Genomic DNA, 15,756 nt, shown 5'->3' with positions numbered 1-15,756 from the left:
TTGCGGCAAAAACAGAGTAGTAGTAGAAATCAATTAGAGACGGATTTTAGCGACCACCCATGCTGAATTATTTGAGATTTTTTGTTTTAGTAGCTAGGGTTGTTATTTTTGGCTGAATTTTTTTGTGGTAACTTCTTTTAATCCATATTTTGTGGGAAAAATAGCTAGAGCCTTTAGTTTGGTCAGATTTGAAAGTTCCAAAAAACTAGCAAATTTTGTGTTTGTCAAAACTTCAAACGGCCATAACTTTTGCTCCGGTTATCAGAATCGCAATTATTATATATGCATTTGGGGTAGAAAAAAATTTCCTACGCCGTGGCAGCTGGCCTATGGCGGCTGAGGTCTCCATCGTCCAAAAAAAGTGATTCTGTCAAAAGTTTTTTATTTTTCAAGTTTTATTCACTTATTTTTCTTAACCTACCATTTTTAGCTTTCATAGTTAGACTTTGAATTTTTGTCTGACATTTTTTGTGCTATCTTCTCATCATTTTATAGGGTTGCTCACAAAATTTTAAGTCATTTGGATATTATTTGAGGGTAGCTGTAGTTCAAACCTACACCTTTATTTACATGACAAGGCAACTAGTTGTGTGCATGCTGAATGTAGTGTATGACTAGAGGCAATCCATCTGACTTACAACCCTTTGATCCTGAGATAGATAGGACATTTCATAGATTAGTTAGGCATCATTTTATACCTTTTGATCATTCTGAGCATTCCATAACTGGTGAATCTGTGCATTCTGTTATTGGTGACTTTGAACATCCTGATCTTGAGCATTATAATTTTGAGCATTCTGATTCTGAGCATTCTGATTTTGCACATTCTGAGAACATGGCACAACCTCCACCCCGTGAGAGGACTCTAAGGGAAATGGCTGCACCTGATTTCACCTACGAAAGCTTGTGCATCCAATACCCTGATGAGGATGTCCCATATGTTCTTAAAACTGGACTGATTCATTTGCTTCCAAAGTTTCATGGCCTTGCAGGTGAAGACCCGCACAAACATTTGAAATAATTTCACATTTTCTGCTCAACCATGAAACCCCCAGATGTCCAAGAGGATCACATATTTCTGAAGGCTTTTCCTCATTCATTAGAGGGAGTGGCAAAGGACTGGTTGTATTACCTTGCTCCAAGGTCCATCACGAGCTGGGATGACCTTAAGAGAGTATTCTTAGAAAAAAATTTCCCTACTTCCAGGACCACAGCCATCAGGAAGGATATCTCAGGTATTAGACAACTCAGTGGAGAGAGCCTATATGAGTACTGGGAGAGATTTAAGAAACTATGTGCCAGTTGCCCCCACCATCAGATTTCATAACAGCTTCTTCTCCAATATTTTTATGAAGGACTCAGTAATATGGAGAGAAGTATGATAGATGCTGCCAGTGGTGGAGCCCTTGGAGACATGACTCCTGTTGAAGCTAGAAATTTAATTGAAAAGATGGCCTCCAACTCCCAGCAGTTTAGCGCCAGAAATGATGCCATAGTCATTAGAGGAGTGCATGAGGTAGCTACAAACCCATCTGCATCATCTGAAACTAAGAAGCTTGAAGGCAAACTGGATGCATTGGTTAACTTGGTAACCCAGCTGGCCTTGAATCAGAAATCTGTACCTGTCGCAAGGGTTTGTGGTTTGTGCTCCTCTGCTGACCACCATACAGACCTTTGCCCTTCCATGCAGCAACCTGGAGCAATTGAGCAGCCTGAAGCTTATGCTGCAAATATTTACAATAGACCTCCTCAACCTCAGCAGCAAAATCAACCACAGCAGAACAATTATGACCTCTCCAGCAATAGATATAACCCTGGATGAAGGAATCACCCTAACCTCAGATGGTCCAGCCCTCAACAACAACAACAGCAGCCTGCTCCTTCCTTCCAAAATGCTGCTGGCCCAAGCAGACCATACATTCCTCCACCAATCCAACAACAACAACAACCCCAGAAACAGCCAACAGTTGAGGCCCCTCCACAACCTTCCCTCGAAGAACTTGTGAGGCAAATGACTTTGCAGAACATGCAGTTTCAGCAAGAGACCAGAGCCTCCATTCAGAGCTTAACCAATCAGATGGGACAATTGGCTACCCAATTGAATCAACAACAGTCCCAGAATTCTGACAAGCTGCCTTCTCAAGCTGTCCAAAATCCCAAAAATGTCAGTGCCATTTCATTGAGGTCGGGAAAGCAATGTCAAGGACCTCAACCCGTAGCACCGTCCTCATCTCCAAATGAACCTGCCAAACTTCACTCTATTCCAGAAAAAGGTGATGACAAAAATTTACCTAACAATTTCTGTGTAGGTGAATCTTCTTCCACGGGTAAGTCTGATTTGCAGAAGCAGCACATTCCCCCTCTTCCATTCCCTCCAAGAGCAGTTTCCAACAAAAAAATGGAAGAGGCAGAGAAAGAGACCTTGGAAACGTTTAGAAAAGTAGAGGTAAACACACCTCTGTTGGATGCAATAAAGCAAATTCCAAGATATGCCAAATTCTTGAAGGAGCTGTGCACTAATAAGCGGAAGCTTAAAGGAAGTGAACGAATTAGCATGGGCAGAAATGTCTCTACATTGATTGGTAAATCTGTTCCTCAAATTCCTAAAAAATGCAAAGATCCAGGTACATTCAGCATACCTTGTATCATAGGGAATAGTAAGTTTGACAATGCCATGCTAGATTTAGGAGCTTCTGTTAGTGTTATGCCTCTGTCTATTTTTAATTCTCTATCTCTAGGCCCCTTGCAGTCAACTGATGTGGTAATTCATTTAGCTAATAGAAGTGTTGCCTACCCTGTTGGTTTCATAGAAGATGTCTTAGTTAGAGTTGGTGAACTGATTTTCCCTGTTGATTTTTATATTTTGAATATGGAAGATGGATTTTCTCAAGGATCAGTTCCCATCATTCTAGGCAGACCCTTTATGAAAACTGCTAAAACTAAGATAGATGTTTATGCAGGCACACTGTCTATGGAATTTGGTGACATAACTGTTCATTTTAATATTCTGGATGCTATGAAATACCCATCTGAAGATCTTTCTGTATTTCGTGCTGAAATAATTGACCATGTTGTTGATGAATACATGACTGATCTTTATTCTAATCTGCATGCCTCTCACTCTTCATGCATTGAGTCTGAAATTGTACTTGATCATATGTCTGAATTTGAAGCTGAAAGTGAATCTGAGAGTGATATTGATTGCATGTCTGGTGGTGGTGTTTTACCTCTCGAGATTGATTTTATAGAGTCAGATAAGACTAACCATGTTTCAGGAAGTACACATGCCTCTGACTTTCTTTATGAGGTAAAGGCTGAGAAACCATCCCCTTCTACCACTATCCAGCCGACCACACCAGAATTGAAGCCTCTGCCATCAAATTTAAAATACGCTTACTTGGATGATAGCAAGAGTTTTCCAGTGATTATATCTGCCTCCCTTGCTGATGAGCAAGAGGAGAAGTTGTTGTCAGTTCTCAAGAAGCATAAGAAGGCTATAGGCTGGACCCTGGCAGACATTCCTGGTATTAGCCCATCCACATGTATGCATCGAATAAATTTAGAGGATGGAGCTAAACCAGTAAGACAACCACAGAGAAGACTCAACCCGGTGATACTTGATGTAGTGAAGAAGGAGATAACCAAGCTTTTGCAAGCTGGAATCATTTATCCTATCTCCGATAGCCAATGGGTGAGTCCCGTCCAGGTAGTCCCGAAGAAGACTGGCCTCACAGTGATCAGAAATGAGAAGGAGGAGCTGATTCCTACTCGGGTGCAGAACAGTTGGAGAGTCTGCATTGACTATAGGAGGCTGAACCAGGTTACCAAAAAGGACCATTTTCCCCTGCCATTCATTGACCAGATGCTTGAACGCCTGGCAGGTAAATCCCACTACTGTTTCCTTGATGGTTTTTCTGGTTATATGCAAATTACTATTGCTCCTGAGGATCAGGAAAAGACCACATTCACCTGCCCCTTCGGCACTTTTGCCTATAGGAGGATGCCTTTCGGCCTGTGCAATGTCCCTGGTACCTTCCAGCGATGCATGATTAGTATTTTCAGTGATTTTTTAGAAAATTGCATAGAGGTGTTCATGGATGATTTCACTGTATATGGATCCTCTTTTGATGGTTGTTTGAATAGTTTGGAAAAAGTTTTGAATAGATGCATTGAAACTAACCTTGTTCTAAATTTTGAAAAATGTCATTTTATGGTTGAGCAAGGTATAGTTTTAGGCCACATTATTTCCAATAAGGGTATTGAAGTAGATCCTGCAAAAATTTCTGTTATTTCACAATTGCCTTACCCCTCTTGTGTGCGAGAGGTGCGATCTTTTCTTGGTCATGCAGGATTCTACAGGCGCTTTATAAGGGATTTTAGCAAAGTAGCCCTTCCATTGTCCAACTTGTTGCAAAAGGAGGTGGAGTTTGACTTTAATGACAGATGCAAAGAGGCTTTTGATTGCCTCAAAAGAGCGTTGACTACCACCCCCATCATCCAGGCACCTGACTGGACAGCCCCTTTTGAGCTTATGTGTGATGCATCAAATTATGCATTGGGGGCTGTCCTTGCTCAGAAAATTGATAAATTGCCCAGGGTGATATATTATGCTTCTAGGACTTTAGATGCTGCCCAAGCAAATTATACTACTACTGAGAAAGAGCTTCTAGCCATAGTTTTTGCTCTTGAAAAATTTCGATCTTATTTGCTTGGTACTCGCATTATTGTTTATACTGACCATGCAACTCTAAAGTACTTGTTGAAGAAGGCTGATTCTAAGCCTAGGTTGATCCGATGGATGCTCTGGCTCCAAGAGTTTGACTTGGAGATCCGTGATAGGAGCGGAGCACAAAATCTAGTTGCTGATCATTTGAGTCGGATCGAACGTGTCTCTGATGCAGATTCACCTATTCGGGATGATTTCTCGGATGATCATTTGTATATATTGTATAGTATTTCTGACTCTCTTTCTACTCCCTGGTTTGCTAACATTGTCAATTATTTAGTTGCCTCTATTTTTCCTCCCTTAGCATCTAAGGCTCAAAAAGATAAAATTAAAAGTGATGCTAAGCATTTTATTTGGGATGACCCCTACTTGTGGAAATTGTGCAGTGATCAGGTCATTAGACGGTGCATTCCAGATCATGAGACTGACTCAGTCCTGCAGTTCTGTCATTCTTCCGCACCGGGAGGTCATCTGGGTGTTCAAAGGATAGCTCGCAAAGTGCTTGATTGTGGTTTTTATTGGCCCACCATCTTTAAAGATGCGTGGAAGATCTGCAGCACTTGTGAGCAGTGTCAGAGAGCAGGAAATACACTTACATGGCGACAACAAATGCCTCAGCAACCTATGCTATTCTGTGAGGTGTTTGATGTCTGGGGTATAGATTTCATGGGTCCTTTTCCTGTCTCTTTTGGTTATGTTTACATTCTCCTTGCAGTTGACTATGTTTCAAAATGGGTGGAAGCCAAGCCCACTCGAACTAATGATGCTAAAGTTGTCGCAGACTTTGTCAGGTCTAATCTGTTTTGCAGGTTTGGAGTACCTAAAGCAATTGTTAGTGATCAAGGAACCCATTTTTGCAACAGGACAATGCATGCCTTGCTTAAAAAGTACGGGGTGGTACACAGGGTATCCACACCATACCACCCCCAGACTAATGGACAGGTAGAAATTTCTAGCAGGGAAATCAAGAGAATTCTAGAGAAGATTATGCAGCCAAGCAGGAAAGATTGGAGTACCAGGCTTGATGATGCTCTCTGGGCACATCGGACTGCCTACAAAGCACCTATAGGAATGTCTCCTTATCGGGTTGTCTTTGGAAAGGCATGTCATCTTCCAGTAGAAATTGAGCACAAAGCATACTGGGCAGTGAAGACTTGCAACTTCTCTATGGATCAAGCTGGCGAGGAAAGGAAGTTGCAACTAAGTGTGTTAGATGAAATCCGCCTGGAAGCCTACGAGAATGCCAAGTTCTACAAAGAAAAGACCAAGAAGTTCCATGATAGTATGATAGTTAAAAAAGACTTCGTGGTTGGGCAAAAAGTGTTATTGTATAATTCTAGGCTTGAACTCATGAGTGGTAAGTTGAGGTCTAAGTGGATTGGTCCTTTTGTTGTTACTAATGTTTTTCCTTATGGTACAGTTGAGATCAAAAGCGACTCCACAAACAAGAGCTTCAAGGTCAACGGACATCGACTTAAGCCATTCCTCACGAACCCTTCTTTAGTGGACGTAGTGGTGGAAGAGACTTCCTTACTCCACCCTACTCTTCCTCCACCATGACTTAGGGAGTTTTTCTTTTCCTATCTCCTTCTTTGCTTTTATTACACTTGTCCGATTCTCTTTGATGATTTAATTGTTTTTAATCTTTTAATTGTGCTACATTGAGGACAATGTGTTGTTTAAGTATGGGGGGGAGTGTTCTTTGGTTTTGCTAGTTTTGTTGGTTTTGTTAATTTGTTAGTTGTGTTAATTTGTTAATGTTGTTAGTTTCGTCGGATTTTTAGTTTAATATTTTGGGTCAATTTTGTGTGCACGTACGACTTTGCATGTTTTTCTTTGAATTATAGGATATGTTCAAGAAATGGGTAATTGTTTTGAAAATAAAAGTTCTTGACATTTTGTGACTTGAAATCCTTGATTCTTCTCTACATGTCATGATAGTTTTGAAAGCTCAATTTGAAAGTGATGATTTTACCTTTGTGAGAATTTGAGCCATCCATCATCATAATCATTTGGTGTGTTTTGCCCCATTGATTGCTTGCACAATAGCCTTGGCTTGATTCTTGTTGATGCGTCCTAATTCACATGCATATTTGGAAATGATTGAGGCAATTTTGTTCTTATAAGCTTCTAGCCAAATGGACTTACCTTGAATTAATTCCTTTGATAGCCCTTTTGAGCCTTGTTTCCCTTTCCTTGTTTTGAAGCTCACTACAAGCCTTAAGTGAAAAACCATGATATCACCATATCCTTAAGGAATTTTGGAGCTTTGGAATTGTTTTGGGAATAACTATGGGGGGTTTTTGTTTCATTGGACAACTTGTTTTGTTGGCTATGCTTCATGATGTATTTTGGGCCATACTTGATGTACATTGTATATTGGTTAAATGTTGGACATGCTGAATGAAATGTTGTTTCTCAAAGGCTATAGAGTAAAAAAAAAAAAAAAAAACTCTCTCTAGAACCTTCGTGCATCCAGAGCTTCTCAAGAAAAGTTCCATACTCCCTTTGTAAATCTGATTTTAGGCTTAAATAGGTGGCCTTGGTTCGTGCTCGTGCGCTTAGCACAGATCTGGATAGCTTAGCGCGCATAAGTGGATTTTGGCTTAGCACGCTTGTTTCGCTTAGCGGATGGTATGAAGCGGTGCGCTTGATGACCTGGAGCGGTGCGCTTAGCGAACTTGACAGCTCATCTTCTTCTAGATTCTTCCTCGCGCTTAGCCATTGAAGGTTGCACTTAGCGAATTCTCGCTAAACCAGTAGCTTCGCTTGGCGAAAGAGTGAAAAACAACACTTTGCCAAAGTATCCTATTTAACCTAGAATTGAGAGAAATTGATTAATAAACGCACAAAACAAAAGTATAAATTATCTATTACCTATATTTAACAAAAAGTACTTATAGTATTACAAAACAACCATAGATTGGGAAAGTTTGATACAATATACACAGGTTTTATACATAAAAGTTAGTCGTATTCATCGACTAATGGGTGCGCCTTCCAAGGGAGGAAGGCGCGCGGAGTCACCACCAACGTTTATTCGAGGAAAACGTCAGAAAAACCGGAACATGTGGTCTACGAACTTTAAGTGTGAAAGGTTCGGGAGTTGTTTTTACACACGGGGAAGGTATTAGCACCCCACGCGTCCGTCACAAGGGACGACAGTCTTTAATCGAGTGTGCAAGACATGACTTCAAAATTATGTATTTTCCTTTTTTTATGTTTTTTAGCTTTTTATGGGCCTTTTTGTGGTCGACAAGGGTCTTTCCCTCACTCCTATGTATCCTCAATTGCGATGAGGAAATCAGACCTACGTAGTTCTTTCAGAACTAAACGTTGGTTAAGTTGTTTTTATCTTTTTTCGCAAGATTGATTTTAACCAAACAAAATTCGTTTAAAACGTTGGACCATTAAACAATCTTTTGATTCTTTTGAAAAGAGAGAAACGTTAAGGCATTGGACCATTAACGATCTTTTGGTTGTGAAAGAAGAGAAACGCTAAGGCATTGGACCATTAACGATCTCTTGTTTTTTTGAAAAGGAATGGTCGACAAAAGCGGAGCTTTTGCTCCTACGTATCCTCGATTTGTTGTGAGAAACTCATACCTACGTAGTTCTTGCGAAAAGCGGTAAAGTTATGTGTTGATTTTATGCTTTTGAACGGTCCATGTTAACCGATAAAAGCAAAGAGGACCGTTTAAGGCGTTGGACCTTAAAACGGCTTTAAGTGACTTTTGCAGACAAAGCTTGGTTTGTGAGTTGATTTTAACCTTAGTTTCACTTTGGTTGTCAATCAATCAATTAATGATCGGTTAGATTTTATTTTAACAATGATCAAACGAGATTACAACACAAATGATCAGTTGAAATTCATTTTATCAATTATTAGGCGAGATAACAACTTAAATAAACGATTAAAAGCTCGTTAAAAGCGGAAGAAAAGAAAACCGAAAGTGAAAGAAATGAAGATGACAACCAACAAAACAAGAAATGAATTGAAAGTCTCGGATTCGAAAATGTACCAGTTGAAGACCGAAGAACGCACGAAGAACGGACAAAGAACGGCAGAAAATTTTCACGGAATTGCTCACGGAAACATCTCAGAAGCGTTACGGAGGCACCTCGGCTTGGATTTTCTTCATGGAAACACGTTTTTTCACCCAAAACAGTTGAAATGCATAGCATAGGGGTCAGGAACCCTTTGAAACAGCCCCCTTCCACTATTTACAGGAGGAAAAGGGGAGAAGGTTGCCGCCCAGCTCGCCCAGGCAAGCAGGTGGCTTCCTCAGGAAGTTTACTAATGCACCCCCTAATTTGATAAGTTCACACCCCCTTTCGTACTCTATGGAAAAGTTACGGAAGCATTAAGAAAGCGTATCAGACTTGCTTTTCTTCTTCTTTATCTTTCTCTTCACAAATCCTAAGTGAAATATGCTTTCCCAGGGTTATAGGAATTTTACGGAAGCATTACGGAAGCCTTGGATGCCATTTTTCAACAAAATGGGGGAGGTCGCTGCCGCCCAGCTCGCCCAGGCCAGCTCAGCTCGCCCAGGCGAGCTAGGTTGCTTCCACCTGAAGCAAAAGAAATCCAGAATCCTCTAGATGGGCCCAAATTTGAAAATTTCTATTTACACCCCTAGATTGATAAGTTCACCCACCTGTTTTTGTGTTTTTGGCTGTTTTCTTTCCAAAATCTCACGGAACTTGACGGATTCCACGGCGATGGGTGTTAAGCCTTCCAAAGCGATCAACAATGGTCCCCGAATGAAATTAGGTTGTAACGGTCTATTTACACACCCCCCCCCCCCACTTTGCTAAATACACTCCCGTTTTCGTGTTTTTGGCCGGTTTCTCTTCGAAACATCCGGAACTTTAAGGATTCCACGGTGATGGGTGTTAAAAATTTTGAAGTGGTCAAACAAAGGTCGCATGCCGACAAATAATGGTCCCTGGACGAAATTAGGGTATGACACACACACACACATATATAGTCACAATCACAAGCGTGTGCGGGTTTCATTCCAGAATCCCAACTTTAAAGCAAAATTAGTCATTCCTTGATCCACATGGACTTTATTGGGCTTGTAACGTGGTCAGGGGGCTATGAAAGAAAGGATTAGAGAGGCTCAAAGAGTGTTTGAGGGTTATATTGAGTAAGAACCTCAAGAGCGTTGCTTGTACCTTTTGGGTTGGACTCTACTCCTTTTGTCTTATACATTAATCCTTATTGCACTTTCTGTGCCTTTCTTGTAAAATTTAGATATCTTTGTCTCTCTTTTTTTTTCTTCACTCGCCTTTGGCGGATCTTTTTCTTTTTTTTTCATTGTTACCCAACTTCATGCATGTATTGTTTGCATTACTCTTCCCACCAATTTAGCGGTGGTTCTTACTCAGGGTTTCTATTTTGCTTTTGCTGTGTGTTTTTTTTGTTTTTTTTAGAAAACAAATATGCTTTGGCTCAGAAGGGGTAGCAAAGGGTAAACTAGTGTTTGGGATGTTGAAACATGGTCATGTGTCATTTCAAATCTTGACTTAGATCCTTTTGTAGTTTGGATTTTGGGAAGAAACTTTAATAACACGCCCCTGATTGTTTTTTTTTTCTTTTTTATTACCCTAATTCTTGCCTAGGCCGCCCTTTTGGGTTTTCGACCTACCGGGTAAGAACTCCTGATCTGTCCCTAGATTCGCTTGAGGCTCATGCACGGTGCCTCTCATTGCCCTAGTGTAGGGCTCCGAGGTATCCATTGTTGTCTTTTGTCATGACCTTGTAACAAGGAAAAATGAGAGAAAATTTGCAGATTCTCAAAAATGAATTTTCAAGGATGAGAAACATTTAAAGGATTTGCAATTGACAGATTAAGTTGAATGACTCCTGTTCTTGATAACTCTCTTTTCTCTCAAAAAAGACAACTTTTAGGAATGACAAAATGAGGTCACATGAATGTCTGTACTTTTTATTTGAAACACAGTCAATCAAACACTTTTTCTTGAACTTTTTACTTTACTCGTCGTTTACGGCACCCTCACCAAACGTGTAGAACGAGCAATTTCTGATTGAACAGACTTGAAAGTCAAACTCAGGAGTGTAGGTCGCTTGGGTAAACAAACCATCGGCTTACATTCATATTCCAATGAAAGTTAAATAAGCAAAGATGTAATTAAGAGAATGAGAGACATCAAATTTATCCATATTATTAGCATTGTGACTGTTGTTTACAGTAATGGCATAAACTTGAAAATCCTAATGAGTCATTGGAGACATCTAACAACAACCTTCACACTGCCCTAAGCATCATACATAGTATTGCTTGACAACATCAAAATTCATGAGGGATTCTCCTCCTTGAATCTCAGCCAGCCTGCATCAATCAGAATATGCACCTTATGTTTTAGGGTCATACAATGCTCAATGGAATGCCCCGAAACTCCTCCATGATAAGCACATGTTGCATTCGAGTTGTATCCTTGGAAAAATGGAGGTTGAGGAATCTTTGTTGGGATTATAGATACCATTGCATTATTGACTAGATATGGGAGTAAGTTAGCATACAGCACCAAAATTGGGCTGAATTCTACAGGCTTCTTTTCTGGTAAATTCCTTTCCTGGTTGGTGTTTTGGTTTGTGCTAAGGGTGGTGTTTGGTATTGGATATGCGGCAGGCAGGCTTTGTGGCTGACTTAGGGGTGGCCTTTGTGGATGATTGAGTGTTCTTGGTTGATAGGGTGGTGGGTAATGAGAAGGGATGATATTGGCTGAGTATTGATATTGTTGAGTTGGTGGGAAAATTGGTCGTGTAGGAATGACAGTCACAGCATGGGTTCCTCCCTCTTTCTCATTCTCTCCATTTTCCCCAGGCTTCCCATTCATCAAACCAGGATAATCAAATTTGCCTCTTCTCAGACCTACTTCGATCCTTTCACCTGCAAAAACTAAATCGGAAAAGCTTGAAGGTGTGTAACCCACCATCTTCTCATAGTAGAACACCAATAATGTATCGACTATCGTTGTTATCATCTCCCTTTCCATCATTAGGGGCGCTACTTGAGCTGCCAAATCCCTCCACCTTTGGGCGTATTCTTTGAAAGATTCATGCTCCTTCTTACACATGTTTTGTAGCTGCATTCTGTCTGGAGCCATATCAGAATTATACTGATACTGCCTAATGAAGGCAACCATTAGGTTCTTCCAAGAATGGACTCGGGAAGGTTCCAGATTAGTATACCAGGTGACGGCTGCCCTAGTAAGACTTTCCTAGAAGAAATGCATCAACAATTTTTCATCCTCCGAGTATGCCCCCATTTTCCTACTGTACATCTTTAGGTGACTCTTGGGGCAAGTAGTCCCCTTGTACTTATCAAAATATGGCCCCTTGAACTTCAGAGGGATAACGATGTCAGGCACTAGGCACAACTTTGCCATGTCAGCAAAAGCATAATCTCCGCCTCCTTCAATGGCCCTCAGCCTTTCCTCTGTATGATCAAATTTTTCCCTTTCCACCATAGAAGGAGGCAGTCTTTCCAATGCAAAATGCAAGGATTGTGGTTGTGGGTGATACTGAGGGCCCCCCGAAGTGTTTGGCAGGGGTACACCACCAACTGCTTGCCCCTCAGTGGCATATCCGAGGTGAGTTTCGAAGTCGGCTAGATTGTGGTCTCGGGGTGCTTCATGTGTCTCCCCCATGGGTTGAGGGACCTGTGCCTGACCAGATCAGGGTTGTTGGCTCTCAATGAGTATGGGAGTGGAGTTATTGACATTCTCATCGGGAGCGTGTGCAACATTGGGTAGTGTATAGTTGGGAGGCAAGCCATATGGTGGGAAGGAATGCTTCTTCTGAACTTGCACAGAATGGGGGCCGCCCATACTTCCTAACGCTTTGTCTCCCTGTCCTACCATATCCGAGACTAGAGGATTTACTTGATTGAGACCAGATGGGTGAGTCAGGTCCACTTCAATAGCAATACTTGCGGCAATGACTGTAGTCGTGTTGACCTCCATCATTTTTCTCATACTCATCATGGCTTCCATCATTGTGGTCATTTTCTCTTTCATGGCCTCCATGTCGGCCTTTATCTGCTCTTGCACCTCCTCTATTTCACTCATTACTCTAGCTCTAGCATGCATTCGGTAAGAGCACCGTAAAGCGTGTTCTTTCCTTTTGATTACAATTATTACAATTTGGATTTCAAGGAAAAAATGCAATGAGCAATGCCACCAATGTGAATGGATGTATGTGAATGATGCATTGTTGAAGTATTGCGAATTTTACACAAGATATAGGGTTGAATCAATTTTATATTTTCATTAAAACACATGGTCCATCACATCTTTTCAAAGTGAAACTAGAAATAAAACATGGATGTCAATAGTCCTTAATTTTTTTGTAAATTATTTAGCTCAATCATGTATTGGCAGTAGACAAAGAAGCGATGTAACTCAATCCAACTTTTAACCAAACTTTTGCAAGCTGGTTACTTCCATACTTAACCTTGACTTGATGAACCTTTCCTTAAAACATGTGCTTGGTTCAACCCCCATAATCCAAGGAATAGAAATTTTGATTGTCAATACTTTGACAACATATCATAGAGATGAATGACTAGGGCAAACTTATGCTATGCATGGCAAATGTAATTATGAGATTGACATGAGATGCTCGAAGAACCATCATTTCCTAGTTAACCATGCATTAGGTAACATGTTCACATGATTTTCAATCATCTTTTTAAGAGAAATGAGTGTATAATCCCAACAAGGTTGGTTTATAGCCATCATCATACCCAACACATGTAACTAAGAATATGGTGTAAACTTTCATGCTTTATGGTGACTTTCTTTTGTTCTTTCTTTGTTTTTTTTTTTTTTTTGCAGAGGAAAATGCAAGGATCATGCATGAGTGAACATAACATGTGAACTGCAAAAATAGAATGTATGCGGTTGGCAGAACAAAAACGTGCTAAATGAAGATGTATGATGATGCAATGACTCGTGCAAATGCAATGCATGAATATGGTAAATGATAAATGCAGGAATGATATGTCCATTACGATGACATAAAGAGATGCATGATGCGATCAAGGAACATTCCAGAGTGAGTTTACTATGTGCCCCCTACTTTAGGAACCTAATGGAAAGGATCCAAAAGTCCATTTCTAGTGATAATTCCCAAGGGTGGTTTCATGTAACTTTACTAGCTTCCAGAGATATCATCCTCTTAGGTAATACATTGTGGCGATAGGGACTATGCATCACCAAAAGAGGAAAACACTATATGAGGCTTCACTGTTATCAAGCGAGTTGAAGACCCAACATGACCACAGATTGACCTCCACTCCTTATGGCTCACATAGATCCGGGTATAGGGCCTAATATCTCAATGTGTGTACGAGGTGTAGGTGCCATGTGTGCATAGAAAAAAAATATTTCTAACTATGAATGTAATCGATAGACAAACACACCAAACACAACAACATAGCAAAGGTTATATACAAATATGGACAAAACAAAAGATAAAAGGGAAGAGGGAACATAAATAAAGAAGTCATGATGAAAACATTGCACACTAACTGAATGGCCTAACTCTATAAGGTCTCCCCAGCGAAGTCACCAACTGTCGCAACCTACCCTTCGACGAGATGGCGAAAAGGCCAAAGGTGTGTCTTCTCATGAAGAAAATGCGTGAAGTTGTCACCAATGTTTATTCGATGAAAATGTTAGAAAAACCAAAAGACGAAGGTCTACGGATTTTGAAAATGAGGGTTCGAGAGTTGTTTACGCATAGGGAAGGTATTACCACCCCACACGCTTATCACAAGGGACGACATCCTTTAATCGAGTGAGCAAAAACATGACTTCAAAATTGTGTATTTTCCCTTTTTATATTTCTTTTTGGAGTCAACAAGGGTGTTGCCCATGCTCCTACGTATCCTCAGGTGCGATAAGGAATTCAGACCTACGTAGTTCTTTAAGTCTGAAAGTTTGTGTGTTACATTGATTTTATGTTTTTGGAAAGATTGATTTTTTTTAAAATTACGAATAAAAGTTGTTTAAGGCGTTGGACCTTGAAACAATGTTTTAAACTTTGAAAAGCGGAGAGAATCATTTAGGCGTTAGACCTTGAAATTATCTTTTCAAGTTTGAAAAATGGAGAGAATCGTTAAGGCATTGGACCTTGAAACGATCTTCTCAAGTTTGAAAAGCAAAGAGAATCGTTAAGGCGTTGGACCTTGAAACGATCTCAAGTGATTTTAATGAAGAGAAAATCAGTTATATGTTGATTTCATCTTGGTTTTATTCATTAACTTTCAATCTCTTTAAAAAGATGATTTACGACATTAACGATCGGTTGAAACTTACTTTACAAGAAGAAAAGTTATTACTGATGATAGAAGAAGGAGATGAAGATGCACAAAACAAGAAAGAGGAAACCTAAGGGTGTATAGATCGCATTCAAATCCTTAAAACAAACACTAACCCGATAACAAATGAAGAACGAACGAAGATCGATGTAGAAGTCGATTACGCTCGCAATTCGGTAGCGTTTCAGCCTCGTTTTCCTCTTCTTTCTTCTTCTTCTATCTGATTTCTCTTAATTTCTCTCAATGTTGGACCTTGGAACCCTTTACTCAGCCTCCCTCACACCTATTTATAGCAAAAGATGGCATTAGGGATCATGGCAGCTCGCCCAGGCGAGCTGTTGCTTCAACCTAAAGTAACCTTGCTCGCCCAGGCGAGCTGGTTACATCACCCCTAAGCTATTTGGGGGTCCAGGCGAGCCAAAGGCTAACCTGGGCTAGCCAGGGTTCAGAAAAAGGCTTAAAATGATCTTTTTGCCCTCCCTTTTGGGTATTTTCCACATTCTTGATCAAAACATTGAATGATAATCTGTTTCGCACTGTAACTGGCATTCAACACCGTAAGTCAACTAGTAAGGATCAAAAGATCAACAAACTATAGTCCCTGAACGAAATTAGGGTATGACACCTTCTCCTGCATCTCTGGCCCAATCTTCTTGGATTCTTCTATCCAATACC

At 40.4% G+C, this 15,756-nt stretch overlaps 1 non-coding gene across 1 annotated transcript; it reads right to left on the bottom strand.

The window, feature by feature from the left end:
- Window positions 1–1,213: 1,213 nt before the first annotated feature.
- LOC112997866 (small nucleolar RNA R71) lies at window positions 1,214–1,320 on the bottom strand. The gene has a single exon (XR_003262929.1). It is a non-coding gene; the product is annotated as a small nucleolar RNA R71 (small nucleolar RNA).
- Window positions 1,321–15,756: the final 14,436 nt, after the last annotated feature.

Source organism: Glycine max, chromosome 1 (genome assembly GCF_000004515.6).
Source record: "Glycine max cultivar Williams 82 chromosome 1, Glycine_max_v4.0, whole genome shotgun sequence".
NCBI lineage: Eukaryota > Viridiplantae > Streptophyta > Magnoliopsida > Fabales > Fabaceae > Glycine > Glycine max.
This window is presented reverse-complemented; position numbering and strand designations above follow the sequence as displayed.